Genomic DNA, 21324 nt, shown 5'->3' on the forward strand with positions numbered 1-21324 from the left:
CATGGACAGTTACAGGAATCCACGTCATTCGTTTATCGTTGCTTCAATCCTACCCACGTTATCTCCAGAGTTTGTATGATACGTTTGTCAGTCAGTTTCAGCCTCTCCTCTAGCTCCTCTACACCCGTTGGGATTATGTTTTGTTACATTTTAGAATTGGAGAAGACAAAGGGGGCCTCTGCATGGATGTAGCCTAATTGTAGAGCAGTACGATGTGCTCAATTATTTAGGCTAGCTCGGCTCCAGAGTAGGCTAATGACGCCGCGAATACGGACACGTTTATTATTATTGATTATCATTATTATTATTAGGAGGCCCCTCATTGGTCGAGGCCCCTGGGCTGAAGCCCGGGTAAGCCCCTGCATTAAGGCGCCAGTGCCTATTGTACTTTATTTTTTGCAAAAAGAAAGAAATCCTTGATAAAATAACAAGTCATTCACATTATAGGCTACTTTACACATGTCAGGTTGACTGACAAGCCTGTTCTGAAGACTCCCATTCATTTTGACTGCACGAGCGCGTCTTTTTCAGACAGACATCGCAATTCATTTTATAGCAGGCCATCGGACAAATATGACGCCTCGATATTAAAGAAACTCCGACTCCATTCATTCTGAAAGTCCACCGCACAACAGTGCAACGTGCATGTTCACATTTTTAGTAGGCTAACAACCGCCAAACTTGCTTGCTTGCCTTACACATCTAAGTTTTCCGACTTCTTACCTTCTTTTTCCGCTGTGGATGTTATTGAGTTTGTAGAAGTTTTAGCTCTTACACTCTAAAAAATGCTGGGTTGAAAACAACCCAAACTGGGTTGTTTTCAACCCAGCCGAGTAAAATGTGGTCCAACACAGCATTGGGTTATCTTAACCAAGCAAATTGGGTTACTAAATTTAACCCAACAACTGGGTTGAAATTTAACCAATATGTTGGGTTATGTTGACACAACTGTTTAGTTAAAGTTACTTAATGTTTGGGTTATGTAACCAAATCCCCCAAAACTACTGGTTGATTTTTAAAATACTCTGCTTGTACAAACTTTTAATAACTCAAGGTTTGTATTTACTTACTTGAAAGTCACACCTTCTGTTAACAGCTTTAGGCCTGATATAAACAGTCTATATTAAATGGCCTTCAAAAGCCATGTAATGAAATAAAACAGTTCGACACAATTATTTATTTGATAATTTTCTTTATTTTTGAATAGATAGCCTAGTATAAAATGCATGTGATACTTCCATGAAGACAGGCAGATTCCAAAGTCCGTTTTGGGGGTCAGCCCTGTCAATCAAACAAAAAAAGAGTGCATTTTAATCACTGTTGTTAGCCTAACGTTACAGAACTTTATATCAAGACTTGCATGAACCATTACCAGTGAATGATATTGACAGACATAAAAATCCACCAGGAGACAAATTATTAGTGCAACACACTCGGAAACCATGACCACCTAATATTATGGAGTAGTTTTAAACATAATACCAGTAATAGCCTACAAAACGTGCGTTTATGTCAGATGAGCTTGATAACAACATTACCATTAGCCTAACATTAGGCTGACAAACATAAGTTCAGCAGTGCTAACGTTAGCTAGCTAATGTTAACACATTATTCAATTAGTGAATCCAAGTTAATGTTACCACCAAGAACCACCCAGTAAGTTACATGGCTATAATATGAGGCTACCCTGAATGATTTAATACGATGTTGTTTGGCATGATTATTATCGTAAGTTACGTGTTGTGAAGAGACTACTTCGACTGTGAGGGCTAGTTGACAAACGTTAACCACGAAGCATATTTAATTAGCATAAAGTTTCCAAGTCTGCTAACGTTACCTACCAGCTGCTGGTATGCTAATTGCAGTTCGTTGTAAAAGTTCGTTTTGTTTCTGTTCAGCAGTTCCTACCCAGTGAATACAGAACTATGTTTTTATGAGTCTGTATTTGTGTAGATTTAACATTAACAGTAGCTAATATTAGTGGAATGACACCTGCTAACCTGCTTGAAGCTGAACCATAGACTGTATATAGTTCTATATATACAGTCTATGAGCTGAACGAAATGGCAGGCAGAATATTCCTTGATATCACGAAGGGTATGTCTCTGGGTGGACTTTTAAAATCCGTCTGGATAAAAATAAATAAATAAATAAATAAAAGCAGATACATACCTTCCGAAATCACCTGATTTCCATTGCATGTTGACAGCTGCTGGACTTGACGGTTGAAAGAATATGCCTGCCTGCCTGCCGATTTTTTTTTTTCTCAACCTTCAAATAACTATGCAGCTGTGTTGAAGTCACCCTGGTGCTGGGTAGTGTACTCCACGTCAGGTGGGGGACAGGAGGGAGCACAGCCCTAAACTATCAACCCAGCAGTGATAAACTATCAACCCAGCAAGCTGGGTTACAGAAATGACCCAATATGAGTAAAAACAACCATACAAAATGACCCAACAGCCTCAACCCAGCGTTTGGGATGAAAAAATAACCCAGCATTTTTTAGAGTGTATGTTCTGAACATCTCGCACTGCCATCGCCCGATGTCATTTCTGAGTCATATCACTCTCTGTCTCTCTTTTAAATGCCTATTCCTTGAATAGGCTATTATGTGTTTTATATATAGGCTAATACTATCTAAACAAAATAACCCAGGCAGTCTCATCTAGGATATAACACAGGTTGAAGTCAACGTCAAGTTGGTTCTATTTAGGGAGGTGAATGTGTGTAAACATCTGTAGCCTAGATGACTCAGAAATGACATCGGAAGACAAGGAGTGAATAGTGCAAGAGGCAAGCCGAAGTCTGCTGACAAGGGCCCGACGGTAATTGTAAAGCAATTTACAAAAGATTCACTGAACAAAAATGCTGATGTGGTACATGAAAATTTAGCTAAAAATGTGGAGAATGCAATGCAATCAAACATTTTGGACGATATATTGTCACAAGCTGGCAGAATAGGCAACAGGCCGATGTGCGTTTTATTTGGAGACTGTTTTGCGCGACAGAGACTGAGTTTGCTGCTGATATTCTGGGGATAGGCCTAGCCAATGTACGACTTCAGCCTTTTAATATATTTGCTGCATTAGATCAGTCTTTCTAGAACAGGCAAGGGCTTTCTAGTATGAAGGTATATTGGGTGCAAAAGTGGCGAGCACATTTAACTGCAGATTTTGCATGTGCACACTAAAGTCGTAAATGTGTAACAGTAAAGTTGAAGTTGTACATATTTTTTTATACCTTGTTAACACAAAATAGGGGCTACGGGTTCACAAATCCTTTTTACAGGTACACAAATCCTTTTTACAGGTACATAAATCCTATCCTGTGAGTCACAACTTTCAAGAGTCACGCACTCGACACTTTTGCTCCAATCGTTGCAGCGCAGTAGGTGCGAAACACATTTGCACATCCGTGTTTCATAATCTGAGAACATGCACAACATTCGTGCATTTGTAAACCCAAATGTGAACTAATGCATCCGAAGTTGTGCATCTGTGAAATAATTTCTCATTAATAAAATTCTACAGATCGCTTTGATTTTCTTGCACGACTGCAAGTCAATTGATACAAGTGCTCGAATCTGCTTCTACGAGTGACGAGTGACTTTTCTTCTTCTTCTTCTTCTTCTTCTTTTTTCCTTTGGCGGTTGGCAAACAGCTTGTAGGTGCATTACCGCCACCTTCTGAATAGGAGTGTGAGTCTGAATACTACATCCCTCTAAATTCTATGGAATAAACCTGTTGTTTTCAAATATTGAAAAACACATCTAAAGCATTGTTCCCCAGAATTTCTTTGCAGTATATCTGTTATGTCCAGACTTATTTTTTCTTGTGCTAGCTGCTCTATAAGTGTCTGTCGTTCCTGTTGGAATTTAGGACACTGTACTATGACATGTTCTACGGTTTCTTGAATGCCACACTCACAGTAACCATCAGCATGCTTTCTCATTAGAACTAGTGTGCTGTTCAACCCTGTATGCCCATACCTCATTCTTGACACAATATCCTCCTCCTGTTTGTTTCTGCTGGTACTCCTACTCCATCCTACATTCTTTTGAATTGAATACAGATGCCTGCCTGTAACTTCATTATCCCATAAATATTGCCATATTTCCTTATTCTTAGCTTTAATCATGTTTTTAATTTCAGCTTTGCTATATAGTACCTGAACACCTATACTGTCTTGTTTTGTTGCCTGTTTAGCATACTTGTCTGCCACTTCATTCCCCACTACTCCTACATGGGCTGGAACCCACCCCAGAAGGACGTTGACTCCTGAATTGGTTAACCTATTTACCAAATGCACTATCTCATATATAATATCCTGCCTGGATTCAGAATGTACATTCCTTATACTTAATAACGCTGAACTTGAGTCAGACCATATTGCTACACTTTTAGATCTATACTCCTCCACCCATAATAACGCCAACCATATTGCAATTAATTCAGCTGTATATACAGCAAGATCATCACTAACTCTCTTAGCCTTTACCAACTGTAATTCAGGAATTGCATATGCAACTCCTACTCTCTTGTTTATTTTTGATGCATCTGTGTACACATGAATATTATTTCCATACTTTCCTCTGACATACATTTCAAATGCACAATTATCAATAGTAACTCCACTCTCCCTTTCTTCCAATAATGCTAAATCTATTGCTACTTCTTTAAACATCCATGGAGGAACATTTGAATATGCTACTGTTGGACTTACACTTAGCGTTGTAATTTCCATTTCTCTTGCAACATTTCCTATTATCCAACCAAAACATGAGCTTTGTTTTTTTTCCTTCTCTTGGCAGGGCATTAGAACCCTCTGACAAGGATGGTCATCTTTGTGGCCCTTAAGGTTTGCCCAGTAAACAAGGGCCAACTGCTCTCTTCTTAGCTTAAGAGGCATCTCTCCCATCTCTACCTGGATAGCAGCCACAGGAGTAGTTTTATATGCCCCACTACATAATCTCAGAGCCTGATATTGTATTGCATCCAGCTTACTTAACTGAGTTGCAGAAGCAGACCCATATATAAAACATCCATAATCCAACACTGACCTTATTAATCCTATATAAATAGTTTTCATAGCTGGTCTGCTTGCACCCCACTCTACTCCCCTCAAACAACGCATAACATTTAAGACCTTCTTACACTTTTCCACTACTTTTTGGACATGAATTGCCCATGTAAGCGTCTTGTCATACCATAGACCTAAATACCTAAAGAAGTCTACTCTTTCTAATTCTGATCCATATATCCTAAGTTTTAAATCTGGACTTATTTTCTTTCTTGTAAAAAACATGGTCTTTGTTTTATCCACTGAGAATCTAAATCCCCATTCAAATGCCCATCTTTCAATATGACTAATTGCTTGTTGCATTTTATTAACAACATATTCAACATTTCTACTCTTCTTCCACATTGCACCATCATCTGCAAACAGAGCTACATCGACTGAGCCTCCTACATCTTTAAACACATCATTAATCATTATAGAAAAAAACAAAGGACTAATGATGCTCCCTTGAGGAGTGCCATTCTCTACTTCATAATAACTACTTAATACTTCATTAATTTTAACTGCTATTTTCCTTTCTGTTAAGAAATCCTTACACCAGCTAAAAACTCTTCCTTTTATTCCCATTAGTTTTAACTTGATAAGCAGTCCCTTCTTCCACAGCATATCATAAGCCTTTTCAATATCAAAGAACACCACTAATACTGTCTCTTTATTTGTCTGAGCTCTCCTTACTTCATACTCCAAACACACCATAGGATCCATTGTTCCTCTTCCTCTTCTAAACCCACTCTGATAATTTTTGATCAGACCTCTAGTCTCCAGGTAGTATACCATTCTATCATTGACCATCCTTTCCATAGTTTTCCCCATCTGAGAGGTCAAAGCAATCGGTCTATAACTTTCTGGAACTGTTGGATCTTTCCCTGGCTTCCTTATAGGTATAATTATAGACTCCTTCCAACTTCTTGGAATAGTGCCTTCCATCCATACCTTATTGTACAAATTTAGCAACATCTCTTTCCCTTTATCACTTAACTGTTCTAGCATTACATAACAGATACTGTCCCTTCCTGGAGTTGACTTACCCAGCTTCCTTAAGGCATTATTAAGTTCAGCTATTGTAAATAACCTATTTAACGCACTACCATCTTCACCATCACCTTCCTGACTGATACTCCCATATCTTGCAATAGTATCCTCCCTTCCTCTTCTTTCCTCTTGACTTAAATGTTCAGAACTATGTACTTTTACTAGTGTCTTTGCTATAAGCTCCGCTTTAGCTTCACTACTAGTAACACTATTTTGGCCATCCTTCATTACTGGGTAACCAAACTCTTTCCCACAGCCTCTCATTCTCTTTATAGTTCCCCATACTTTCTCCACTGGTGTTGACCTTCCAATTGAGTCACAAAACCTTTTCCAATACTCTTTTTTATATCTCCTAATTGTTTGCCTCACTATTGCCTGTAGTCTCTTATATTCAACTAGATTTTGAAAATTATGTGTCTTCTTCAACTCTTTAAAAGCTCTATTTCTTTTCCGTATTACCTCACCACATTCTTTTGACCACCATGGCACAATTTACACAACTTTGTGGGTTTAGACTTTGGAATAGCCTCTATTGCTGCCTGAATTATAGTGCTACTTATCTCTGTATTTAACTCCTCAACTTTTTGATCATCTCTGACCCACATCAAAGAACACTCACTGATTTCTCTAAACTTCTCCCAGTCAGCCTCTTCCAACCTCCATCTCCCCTCCCTCACTACCTTTTCCACAGTCAATTCCATTTCTGTTTGAATTCGTATAGGATAATGATCACTTCCCATTGTACTTTCTCTCATTACCTCCCACCTACACTTCCTAGCTATTGTTACTGTAGCTAGTGTAATGTCTACTGTAGACTCTGTCCCCCTTGCTACATCTATCCTTGTCCCAGTTCCATCATTTAAACACACTAGCTCTTTCTCTTCCATAAATTCCTCAACAATGCTCCCATTACTGTCATCCTTTAAAATCCCATTAAAATCTAAAATCTGTTAAAAACCCATTAAAATCTCCACACCAAATAACTTTCCCATTTAACTCACCCCAAATGTCTTGCAAGTGCCCAATTTCCAGTTGCTTACATGGATTATAAAAGTTAATTATTTTAACACTTCCCTCACTTGTCCATACCTCCACTGCAATAAACTCCCACTCATTTCCCTTCCTTAACTCTCTATATTGTAAACCTTGTCTTAGAAAAATAGCACACCCTCCACCATTTCCCTCTAATCTATCCCTTCTTAAACTTATATACCCCTTTATCACAAAGTCTAAAATAGACTTAAGCCAAGTCACCTGGATGCATACAATATCTGGCTTATCATTTAAGTCTTCAATAAAACCTTTAAGTTCTTGGCCATTTGCAATAAGACTCCTAGCATTCCATTGCAAAATTAACATGGTGGATCTAGAGCTCCATGCAATGTTCCCTCACTTACCTCACTTTGAACAAGACCTGCTTGAATTTTTTCAAAAGACAAATCTTTCATATTCAAAAATGTACATGCTGCTTTCATTATTATCTTTATTTTTTCAGTTTTTGTTTTTGCTTGTTCAGAACAATTGATCACATATGCTACAAACAGAACCAACTTTTCTGTATTGATTTCTACCACATCCTTATCCCTTTCCTGCATGTAACTCACTACAGGGCTTTCTTTCTTCTGCTTGTTGACCACTTTGGTTGCCTCTGCATACGTCAGATTTCGATCTGCACGTATCTGCTGCACTTCTACTGCCTTTTTCCTTACTGGGCACCCCCCATAAGCTGCTGTGTGATCCCCACCACAATTGCAACACTTCCTCTCAGCACTATCTCCACACTTTCCATACTCATGATCTCCACCACACTTTCCACATCTTTGCTTTCCTTTACACACTCTTGCAATATGTCCATATCTCTGACACTTGTAGCATCTTACGGGTGGAGGAATATACTCCCTCACACTAAAACTCATAAACCATCATCACTTTAGATGGCAGCACCCCTTCCTGAAATTCCAGGAGTACTGAGGTACTGTCAACTTTCTCACCATTCTTCGTCATTTTAAGACGATTAATCTCAACTACAGTTCCTCCCTTAATAATCATTTTAAGTTCCTCTAACTTCTCACCTAAAGGGATTCCTGATATTACCCCCCTCGCTCTCCGGTGTTCGCCAAACATTCTCACTTCACTTACTTCCTTTTTACAGATTGTTTGTACTCGCATAGCCTTATCTTGTTGTCCTATGTCCTTACACTTAATCAACAACCTGCCATCGCGTAGCACTTTTGCCAATTCTACTTCACCCACTGATTTTTTTACTCCACTCGTTAAGGCAGAGAGACTTACGTCCTGTATATCACTACCCTCTTTAAATTTAATCACAACCTTATACCCGTCCTCTTCTGTCACTTTCCTTCTTACAACTCTTGTAAGTGCCCTCTTAGCTGTTCTCCCTTTGCCTCCTCCACCATGTCCCTGACGAGTGACTTTTGCTCCTAGCTAGGTGATATAATCATAGACTGTAAAAGGATATAATCAAGGGGGCAGGCGAATTCCCGGAAGTAGAAGAATCGACGTAGGCTGGAGGGACCACCTCTCTGCTAACTCCCATAGAAGTCTATTTATTCTAGGATTTTTTTGAAATACCATAACTTCATATAACATATATCCTGTGCCGATATTGTAGCTTCTGTGTAATTTACATAAACACTACAAAGGCAAAACAGACTCCATTACCTCGTCCGTAACGTTGGTTACCCGTAAGAAGAATGGTTAGCTTGTTCGGTTGGAGGGAAGCTAGCTTTGACGTAATCTCTCTTTCGCGCCGTAGGGAGATAACCGTACTGTTTGGATAAGAAGCTCAGTCCACCTTACTGTCTGACGGTAACTCATAAGCAAAACCTAGCATACACGACCGTATGTTAAGGTAAAGCATTACACAGAGGCAACCGTATAATAATAAAAAAGTAAACCTAATTTTTTTAAAAACGGCACTAATCACAGAGGTTTTCGATGGATTGACCGTAGGTTGGAAAAGTGGAAAGAAGATTAGCTTCAATGCTATAACTTTTTTGTTTTGTTTTAGCATGACTGTTTTTGAAGATGATCATGTATGGTAGCTTCAACATTAACACGACTTGGTGAGGATGATATTAATAATAATACATAAATAAATGTTTAACTTTGATGACTTTGAAGGCGAAGCAAGTGTGAGAAGAATTTCTGTGTATCTATCATATGAGTTACAAGATTCAGTTCGATGGCTAACGTCACGAAGTTAAGTGTGAGTCTGCGCAGTACTGGGGGGACCAACTGAAAAATCGTTCTATTTGACTCAGTGCCCTCCCATTGAAAACGACGGAGTCTGTTCGTCCATTTCTTTTACTGTCTATGGATATAATAGAGTGGTGAAGTCCCGCCCCTTCTTCTTCCGGTCCATGGGACCTATCTTTCAAAAAATTATGAACGGGAGTTAATGGAGAGATAACAATTATTTTTTGGTCCAGTTTGAATTGTGCCACAAATTTCACATATGATGTGTGTGAATTTAAAAGATAATTTTTCACGTCAAGAAAGTACTGTTGTTCGATAGACTTCAAAAGTTATGTTGGTTTTGTGCGAATCCACTCAGTGGACTACATCTCTCGTCTCGAACGATGTACGTCACCAACGTAATGAAACGATAAGAGCTGTTATGCTAGTTAACGGTTGCATCTTGCTGCCTGCTATGTCACTTAACAGTATGTAATGTACAGTCTATGGACGAATACAACTTACCTGATGAGTTTAATCCTCTGACTCATGGTATTTTCTTCGGCAAGGAAAGCCCAATTAAGACCTGTTGCTGGTATGCTTGTACAATCTAGTGTGGCTGTGAATGAGCTAACGTCACTGATGGGTTTGTAGTCATTGGAATTACGATCTTTCACAATGTTGTAATTCAATAGTTACGAAACAAACTGCAAATGTCTTTACATGAAAATGTGTCTTTAAAATGGACAAACATCATATGGGTAATTCAAGGCACAAGTCAACCGGGACCAGAAAATAATTTATTTTTCGCCATAGACTGCCGTTCAAATTTTTTTGAAAGATAGGTCCCATGGAGGCAAACGGAAGGGGCGGGACTTCACCACTCTATAGGTGCAAAAAGATTTGTATGTGTGCACGTCGAGCAATCGATCGAGAAAACAAGGCGGCCGGATCTGGATCCTGGATCACGCTCAGACTACCATTGCCTGCTCATAAAGTAAGTAACCTCAGCATGTTTCCTTATCAATGAAGGACACACGATTTATAGTTTTTCTTTGCACAAAGCGAGGAAAAAAATGTTGCGGTGTGCAGTGTTAAGTTCTATGAAGGTATATTGGGTGCAAAAGTGGCGAGCACATTTAACTATATACTTTCAATAAAGGAGGTGTAAAAAATGCTGAGAATTCCTGTTCACTCCAAAGGAGTAAAGCTTTCTCAAGAAATACTGACTCTGTTGACATTTTTTAATAATCACCTCTGTATTAGAGTCAAAACGCAGTTTGTCATCAATGACAGTGCCCAGGTATTTATATTCATGTACAACTTCCACTGGTTCCCCATGGATTGTAGTTGCAGTCCTGCTTCCTCTACGCTTAGTGAAGTCAATGAACATCTCCTTGGTCTTTGTATCATTTAGCTCCAAAAAGGAGCTATCACACCATTCCACAACCTCACTGAGGACAGGCCCATGATCTTGGACAGAACCATGTAGCAGGGAAAGGAGAACAGTATCATCAGCAAACTTCACTAGATGACGATCAGCATGGCGGCTTCTACAGTCATCTGTGTACAAGATGAAAAGTAGTGGTGAGAGGACACAACCCTGGGGTGAGCCAGTGGACGTGTATCTGATGTCAGAGAACCTCTTTTCTTTGGGTCAGAAAGTCTGTAATCCACAGAATTAGCTGATGATTCAGGTTGAAATAGTCCATAAGTTTTTTAGCCAACATGTGAGGTTGAATGGTGTTAAAGGCAGACGAGAAATCTGCAAATAGTAGCCGGGCAAAATCATTTGGGCTTTCTACATGTTCATGGATGGCATTCAATATGTAGATATGCAAACTGAAGAGGATCCATCTTTGAAGCTGTGGCGCTGATAATGTGAGCTTTCACAATCCTCTCAAAGGCCTTCATAACAAGGGAGGTGAGGGCTATGGGTCTTAGGTCATTCAGGACTTTAAGGCTGCTCTTCTTGGGAATGGGAATGATTGTGGAGTGTTTCCATGACTGTGGGACATAGGCAGTAGATAGAGACCTCTGGAATATCTGCTGGAAAACTCCTCCAAGTTGCTCAGCACAGTATTTCAGTGTGTAACCGCAGATGTGATCTGGACCAGGAGCTTTCTTGATCTGTGTCCTCTTCAAACATTCCACCACAGACTCAACAGTGATGATGATGGGGTCACTCGGGGTCAAGCTACTGATGATATCCGCCAACTGAGACTGGTGATCTTGTAAAAAGAGTTAAGCTCATTGGGGAGGGATTCATCACTGTTGCCAGCCACACACACAGGTCTGAAGTCAGGCACAGTGTTGACTGCTGCCATTGTCTTAATACCCTGCCAGGCCTCGTGGAGATTACCTTGTGTGAATTTCTCTTCGATCTTGCTTTTATACCCTGCTTTAGCTTTTTTGATGGCCTGCTTCACCTCTCTGTTGACTTGTTTTTTCTCCAACATAGAACAGTTGTTTCTTTTTGTTCAGGATAGCCTTAAGTTCTTTAGTGATCCCACACTAGGGTTCATTAATGGGAAATATGGTGATTTCTTTCATGGGGATGATATTATCTACACAAAAAGATATATAAGATGAAACACTGTCAGCCTGCTCATTCATAGGGTGAGATCAGGTTGTAAAAATATGTCCCAAGATGTACACTCAAAACATGCCCTTAGCAGGCATGCAAACTCCTCACCTTTCGGCGAAATTCGCCGTTTTGAATCCAAAATGACTGACTTACGTGGTTTGTGCAGAACCGATGAGAAAATATTTGGGGGGGGGGGGTCAACGTGAGCTGAGTTTACTATTGTGCAGACGCAAACATATCTTGGTGTTGCCAGAGCGCCATTAAAAATTTCAGCAACGAATGTTAGGTTATGTGCGTTTACTAAACATCAGTGGAAGCTTGTTGCTGCAGAGGCAACGTGAACAGAACGCTCGCGCAGGTATAGCCTCCTTTTGTGAGCGCAGATAGGCCTAGATGCGTCTGAAATGTCAGCTGGAATGTGAGCACGGCGAGGAGAGGTGCCTAGAGATGTCACAGGTGGGCTAGTTGAAACTTTCAACTTCTGTTAGAAAAAGACGTTGAGATTAGTGTAGCAACGTAGCATTGGCGGTTTTGTTTTAATGTTGTTAAAGTTAGCGATATGAGACAGAAATATAGACACAATGAATATTTGATGAATAGGTTACGTGCTGTACTTGGTCTAGATCGGCAAAAGGTGAAGCAAATACACAGACCTTATCAGTATAGCAAAGGCAAATGTGAATAACCTAAAGAGTTAAATGTCTCCTAAACTGAGCTGTGCAAAACGTTTAACTCTTTAATTATTCACATTTAACTCTTTAATTATTCACATTAGCCTTTGCTATACTGATCTTTGCTATACTGATCTTGCTCAGAGACAAAAACAGTGTTGATTTATCATGTCTTTAAGAAACGTTCAGTGACCTGATCTGAAGTAGCCTGTGCCTATAGGGTAGGCTACAGTTTAACATGTAGTGTGGACACTATTAACACAACACAACTTTATTGGTTGGTTAAACAAACTAACTAGCACAATGCCACAATCTGTAAGTAACCTAGGCTGCAGGATAACACTTGTTATGAAACAGTGTGCCCTCCACAACACACCCACCCCCCTCTCCCCCAACATTATAAATCAATTGCACCATATTGATATGTAGCATAGTAATGTTATACACCATTTGAAAGCTTGGACACTTGGGAATCCATATATGACAACCTTTTTCATGTACAATCTGTATAGTGCTTTACATTATCAGATTAATCTTACTATGTCTCAATTAAATTGTATCAAATTGCCCTCCTCCCCCTCCGGTGCTTCCCTACCTTCTAGCTGCAGTGTGTATCCTTATCAATAAGATAGATGCATTGGGTATTGAAATAGTCACAGGAATCCATATTTTTATCCATTGTTTTATCCAATATTTGTTGTGCAGATGTATAAGCCATCTTATCCACACCCATTGAACCAACAAAGAAAATGCAAAGACATTTCTGTAATTATTCCATAGTGTGCCATTCCATCAGAACCTCTGACAAACAATCCAAATAGTCCAGAAACCACACAGTAAGGCTTTTATTGTCAGTATGCATTTTGGGTAACCAAAAGTCCTATGGGGAGTTTCCATTGGGCATTTTACAAAACGCATGAGCATACCTTAGCAAATAATGGTCTAAATGACTCATTTTTCATTTTATTTTTATCTACTTTTGCACACGGCTTCACAAGACCTGGTCTAGAAACAAACATGCCCATTCCATAGGAAGTTAAAACATTTCAAATCGATTTTACAAATTAGTCTAGTCTACCCTATTTTATATAATGTTAGTCTGAAATAGTGTGTGTCTCAAGCAAGTTTCACCTGGTTTGGTTCAACAAATATTCAAACTTATCATCTTTATTCTAATACTATGCCTACTATGTCTTCATGTCCAATAGGCCTGAAATCTTCAGAAATGTCTGAACTTCAGGCACAGAGAAAAAAGAAAGAAAGAAAACTCATGTAGATTGCTTAGGAGGAGAGGAGGGCCATGCTGAAGCATGCTGCCAAACAGTGCAACGGGCCCCTCACACTTAAGGAGAAATAGGAGAAGAAGACACTTTTTTTATATTCACTTATTTTTATCATATATATGATATTTTTGGCCACAACAAATTTTTTAGTGATTTTATAGTTTGTTTTCTTTGTAAATCTCTGGTTTTGGGCCATTTCACACTCCGTGGAAGCTATGCACTATTGTCACTTTGCGTGCCCTTCTCACCTTTTTCACCCCTGACCAGTTTGCATGCCTGCCTTAGTTCATCAATTCTTTGCTCAGTCCACTGTTTTATTAGCCTAGAAATCTAGACGCGCCCCTAGCGGCCGCAAATTACATTTGCTGCCAGGGCTAGTCTAGCAACTCTCCGTTGGCTTGTGAGCTCCAGAAATCGAAACTTAATCAGGCCAATGAAATCGTGTATAGAGTCGTTAGGTGGGCTTAAAGGAATTATCCGGAGTAAAATGCACTTTAGATCGATTTCCGGATGATTGGGGGTACATACGTTGAGTTGACATCAAAATTATGTCATTCGGATGTGTTTTGAGAAAGTTCGATTGTACCGTTTTCAGTCACAACTCGTAGCCTGGAAGTGAGCGGGGCATTTCAATTGCGCCGCTACAAAGCGCTATTTTTGTACCTCTTCTACAGTTCCAAACAACATAATACTTACGTGGTAGTGAGTAGAGGGTCCCTAAAGCCAAACTGAAGTATCCCGAGGTCTTTATGTGGTCGAATAGAGAGTCCAGAATGAATTTCATCAAGCCAGTACCTTTACAGAAATGTTGCCATCTTAGCCGCCACTTTGAGGGGAAAGTCCGTAGGAGTCTTATTGCTGAGTGTGTTGTAACACGCTCTGGAAATTCACAATTTCGTCGCCGTTTTTAAAAAAAAAAAAAAACATAGTCCAGTATTTCTTTCGAAATTGAAATGAAGTTGTATGGACTGGACTATGTTTTTTTTTTTAAACGGCGACGAAATTGTGAATTTCCAGAGCGTGTTACACAGCAATAAGACTCCTACGGACTTTCCCCTCAAGGTGGCGGCAAAGATGGCAACATTCCCGGAAAGGTACTGGCTTGATGAAATTCATTCTGGACTCTCTATTCGACCACATAAAGACCTCGGGATACTTCGGTTTGGCTTTAGGGACCCTCTACTCACTACCACGTAAGTGTTATGTTGTTTGGAACTGTAGAAGAGGTATAGAAATAGCGTTTTGTAGCGGCGCAATTGAAATGCCCCGCTCACTTCCAGGCTACGAGTTGTGACTGAAAACGGTACAATCGAACTTTCTCAAAACACATCCGAATGACATAATTTTGATGTCAACTCAACGTATGTACCCCAAATCATCCGGAAATCGATCTAAAGTGCATTTTACATAGAACACGATGTTCAACAAATCAAAATATAATGTCACCCCCTGGCCACGCCTTCACTAACACCCGTTATCAAAGGATAATTCCACCTTCATTAGCGAGGTTGATGGAATACCCCCCTGGAGGAACGATATTTGAACGGTCCATCAACAAAAGGTTAAATGGGGAAAAAAATAGGTCAGGCGCATAACGCACAAATGGCTATTTTAAGGTCTCTAAATGAACTTAAACCGTACGCTTCAGACTATGCATTTCAGATCATCAAGATAGAGCCCAAAGAGTCAAATGCTCTCTTGCATACATCAAGATGGAAAATGGCAAAATATGTTGTTACCTGGCAAAACAACTGGAGCTTCTAGCTGTGGTGCCGAATTTACACGCCTGCCTTTATGCAGTCTTTTACGAACATTCCGGAGGCGCTCCTCCAGAAACCCTGTGGCAGGTTTATGGTTCCTGCCTTTGGTGAACCATGCATCCTGGAATATATGAAGCAAACAAAAAACTAAATACATGCACAAGGTAGTAAGAGGTGGTCAAACTTTCTAGCACCACTATTCCAATGATAAATAAGGTGTCAATGTGGTCATTCACTTTACTTACATAGCCAGTGCCATGGCAATCTCTCAAACATGGAAATTGTTCCACTAACGATGAAGCCAGTAATGCCTTTGTATCTGAAGTAGGACTTCAAAACAATTGAAATTGACATTATAATAAATAATTATAATAAATACACATATAGGCTTTTATTAAAAGAGATAGACAGTAGTCACTAGAGATAGACAGTTGTCACTAAATTGTTTTTGAGAAGAAATACTCACTTCTCTCCGAAGCGCTCCATTAAATGAGAGACAAGAATGCGGACCATGGACCGCCTTTCCGTATGGGAGAGGATACTGTGTTCAAGATTCGAAACGAGGTGCTGTCCATCCGCTGTTCGGTTGAGGATATCACGGATATTCTATAAAAATAAGTAAGTAAGTATAAGTATATATACTCTTTTGATCCCGTGAGGGAAATTTGGTCTCGGCATTTATCCCAATCCGTGAATTAGTGAAACACACTCAGCACACAGTGAAGTGAAGCACACACTAATCCCAGCAGTGAGCTGCCTGCAACAACAGCGGCGCTTGGGGAGCAGTGAGGGGTTGGGTGCCTTGCTCAAGGTCAATTCAGCCGTGCCTACTGGTTGGGATTCGAACTGGCAACCCTCCGGTTACAAGTCCGAAGCAGTAACCAGTAGGCCACAGCCCCCCAAATAAATGAAAGGGTAAAAGGAGAAAAAATATTATTCTAAATTCCATAAGGGTGAATTTCCCAGTATGGGGTGGGTCTCCCACTCAGAACAATTTAAACTAGGTTTGGTAGGCATATTCAGAATATAGCCATATACATTTGGAATTAAAATAGCCCCACATCATCACATATCCTTCACAATACCTAGAGATTGGCATGGCTTTATTTCAGTTAGCCTAATAGCTGGTTTGATTTGCATTGAGAGATGATCTTATGGAAAGTACCCCATTTGTGAGATATGGTGAAGGCTATGTGATGATGTGGGGGTATTTCCTTAAAGCCCCATTAGCCAAGGGGACTTTTATCAGGATGCATAGTATCCTGGATCCATGAAATAACTGGCCTTTAAAAATAAAAATCTGCCAGCCTCTATGGGAATTTAACATAGGGGTATGTATACTTATGAGCCTCTGAATTTTAAGGAAGAACATTTATTTATGTATGATACATTATTCATTCACAAAGAAAATTGGTGTCCTTAAAGGTAGGATTTTTTTTAAATTAAGGCATTAAGATCAATTTCCAAAAGATGATTTTTTATTCCTCTTTTTATTTAACTTTAGCATGTGTATGTACAGCATATGTAAACGTATGAACACAACTGTATGTTTGCAGAAAGTGTGCTTACAAATGTGCCTCCTTGCTCCGCTGCAACTGAAGGATGGTGGTCTAGGCATGGTGTGCAAACAGATTCAGTGCCTGGCTCCTGAAAGCAAAAGGGTCATTCCAGATCAATGTACATTTTTAGGGGGAAATCCCACAGGTGTTTCTCCAAACCATAGTTCATATGAACGTTTGAAAACGCTGTTATGTTGTATGGTACAAACTACAGCTCTTCATGTTGAAGACATCACTGATGTTAGTTATTTTTGTGTTTATCATTACAAATGTGGTTTCTGGTGAATATTTTGCACATAACAACCATAGAACCCTACCTCTCTTAGGGCTGTCAATCTTCCTCTATATTCCCATTCGAATTTCATTTCTTATTATTCTTATTATTCAAATTATATTCAAATAAAGTTTTAAATAACATTTTGATTATTATTACAATGTACTATGTATACAGAGGATTATACTTTGAATGACTGACTCAACCAATATAGCAACCAAGCAATATAGCAAATGAGTTTAACCTAGCAACCACCTCAAGTACCCTAGCAAAGATTTAAATAAAATTTTGATTATTATTACAATGTACTATGTATACAGAGGATTATATTTTGAATGACTGACTCAACCAATATAGCAACCAAGCAATATAGCAAATAAGTTTAACCTAGCAACAGCCTAGCAACCATCTCAAGTACCCTAGCAACAGCATAGCAACCATGTTAAATACCCTAGCAACAGCCTAGCAACCACTTTTATGATGACAAATGAGCGTAATTCCCCAAAATAGTGAAATATCCCTTTAACCACGTAAATTCAGAGTACTGAAGTTTGTAAACTACTGTATAATGACTCACTTACTTCCACTTACATCCGAGACCCCTCTCCATGAGTATGTTTGGATTTGAGTAGAATACATTTTTGATTCATATTTTAGTTGCAATGATGAGGTAAAACTAGGAAGTAGATCTAATCAAACGGACTAGACATTGATCATTACTGATAACTATGTACAATCGATACTACATTAAAATAGCTTGTATCTCATGGAAATGTAGAAGTCACTGTCATTCTCCTTATGAGACCTCACAACATGGAGAGGGTGATGGTCACTAATGGAATCCAAGTCAATGGACTGGATTGAGGAGGTGGGAGAGACAGTAAAGGCAAAAAAATGCCTTTCGAAGCCAGTTGTGTCCCAGTTCTTCACAATGACTTTCACAGTGGTGTTAACTACCACGATAGTCTGAATGGTTCCAAACTGAGGGTCACCATTTGCAGATTGACACACTAGGAGGGTCATTCCTGGCCTGTAATTAGTACCCTTGTACTTGATCCAAGAAGGTAGATACACCTCTGTGTATATGGCAATCCCCTCAAATCCAGATTTCACCTTCTCAAAACCGTCTATGGTACCAAGAAGTGTTGTGCACCCCGGTCCTACTTGAAAATCATGGGAGAACATCTGACCTGACAAAAGAGTGTAGCACATCATTACCTGATGTCTAAAGGCCTGTGTTTTGCAAATGTTGCGAAAATTGCAGGTGACATGGCCCACACGTTTGAAAAACGCGTGTTTCGCTTCAAAACGCATGCACCAGAAATGAACTATTGGCCCCAGTTTCCTGATCGCTCCGGGATAGTGAGTCATGAAGTGGTGTTTCGGTTTCAGGTGCCGGTCTGGATAAAGCTCTAAATAAAGACAATGGTGTTCCTGAATGAGATATCCTAAAAAGATAACTGCTCCTGATGTCAATTCTGGAGAGAATATCAACTCCATACAGCTCAATAACGAAATGAGCAATTCCCAATGTTTATTGCCCTCTGGCACCAAGTCACCTATCATAAGGGGCAGTAGTCTTAATAGACACCATGTCTGTGCTGCTGTCTGTCTAAATGACCCATCTGGATTTTTTAAGTCCTGAGGTCTGATGACAGACGGCTTATTGCGACAATCAGAAAATCCATAGTCAAAGCTTGTTATTCGATAGTTCACTTGGTCAAGGGTCAAGACTTTTTGCTCTGTCAATGAACTAAGAACAAGCTTCAGTTCAAACCCACCAATCCCTTCTAGGATGTCATGCATAACATCAGGAGCCACGTTATCCGTTACATGATAGAAATGTAACTTGTTCAGGGAGCACTCTGTCTTGATACCTGTTTCTGTTGGGTTATTTAGAACTAGGTCTGAATGGTAGTTCACCTCATTACGCATTGATGATGGATCCTCAACAGTCTGCACCCTCAAAACCGGCTTGTGCACCCGACACCACCGACAAACACTATTGCCAGAAAAGCTTTCTATGTAACCAAGGATGCCATTTAGTCCAAGGTTATCTCCACAGATCTGTGCCAATCCTACCCTAATGATGCCTTTAAACTGTGGGGTTTCAACCTGTATACCATTCCGTTCAAGGTCCCTAATCTCATTCACAATTGGATCTAGGACAGCATTCATTCCATATGATAAGATACTTACATCTGTCTTGTACACAGCTAACAAGAAGTGAGACTTCAGGCTAGACAGGTACTCACGTGGCAAGCATCTAATAGTGAAATAAATGAAACCAAGCTTGTGGACTGATGTCTTCGATCCAAGTGGATTTACCATCTCACAGTCATCACTGTAAAGCACCAGTGGAACAGAGAACTCCTCAGAAAAGAGGCGATTAGTTGCAAAGACTGTACCATCTCTAAAATCCTCAATTGCTGTTGTTTCAACCTGTCGCAACTGCAAGATTTTCTCCATTGTTCCTGGACTTTCCATGATTAGCTTCAGCATAGTTTTTAGGGGAATATACTGGAAGGTATCCCGAACTGCCAATTGCTTAACAGCCCCTGTCTCTCTGTCTCTCTCTTGAGTGTAGGAAAAGCCAGGGAGGGGTACTGCCTCTGGCTGTACAAAGTATCCAGACTGTGTGAAATATTTCATTTGTTTGTACTCTGACTCCAAGCCCTGAAATGGCTCTGCTGCTAATTTAAACTGCTCTATGAGTTCCTCGCCTTGTGGAGTATCAGAGTGCCCAACCTCTCTTAAAAAAGAGACAGTTTTACGCTCAAGACGACCAACAATGTCACTGATTAGACTAGACGTTTGCTCGACCACATCCCTAATTGCACTGACAGTCTGTGAAGACTTTGACTTCAGCTTTGCTAAATAGAGTGCAACTCTGTTTTTTATGTTTTCATCATCCAACTCATCCCATTCCTCCAAAGCCGTCTCTCTACATTCTTCCTCAAGCTCATGTGAATCACACCCATCGTGACATTGAACTGAACAACTTTCATCTGTTCCAGATTCAAACTCAATAGCATGCCCCAACAAATGTCTCTTAAATGATCTATACTGATTGAATGAGCGATGACAACCAACTTGAGCACACTGGAAGTAGCTACATGCAGCACACACATTGTGTATCAGTCTTAAATGGGCACAATACTGTCTAATGTTACAGCCTATTGACCTACTACAACGAAAACATATGTAGCCCATTTTGATAGATCTAAAACCTTAGGCTTACCCCAACCAGTGCTTTTAAGTATTTCTGAAACTTCAGACGTGGCCCAATGTGGGGGATCAGTGAGGTCAAACAGGCAATGTCCAAAAGAAGAAAGGATTCCTTGTCAATCTTCTCAACTGCAAAATATAACAAGGCATTCGTTACTCGAACCAAAACCGTGATACATTCACACTCTTGTGACATGCAGAGAAAGACAGAAGGCGAGTTAAGAAACTAACCTACATTTTAGGAAATTTGGGAATGTCCCATTTCATTTTTACTATGCTTAATGCAATTATGGATGGATTAGCACAATTGTCGCTAAGACCTATTCACAAACAATCCTAAGCCGCTTTTTGTGGCATTTCATGTCGCGATGCCGAATTTTTTGAAATGAACATGTGGCTAGTAATAACTGTGCATTTTAACTAAAGGATGCAATAACGCCACCAACAACCAAAAAGCATTCATTGCATGTAAACTAATGTAACGTTTCATTGTAAATCAAATTAAATTGTTTCCCCTCTTTGCGACTGTATGCGTCAATACAGATTAATTTATAACATGTTGCAAAGATACTGCTTCAATCCATAGTGTATTTCATTATGGTACTTTGCTTTGTCTTACTCTTTATTCATGTAGGCTATTTATTCATCATCTT

Source organism: Alosa pseudoharengus, unplaced genomic scaffold, assembly GCF_046254945.1.
Source record: "Alosa pseudoharengus isolate Yale_2024_CS ecotype anadromous, Long Island Sound unplaced genomic scaffold, YU_APseudo_1.1 YU_APseudo_1.1_scf_10, whole genome shotgun sequence".
Taxonomy (NCBI): domain Eukaryota; kingdom Metazoa; phylum Chordata; class Actinopteri; order Clupeiformes; family Clupeidae; genus Alosa; species Alosa pseudoharengus.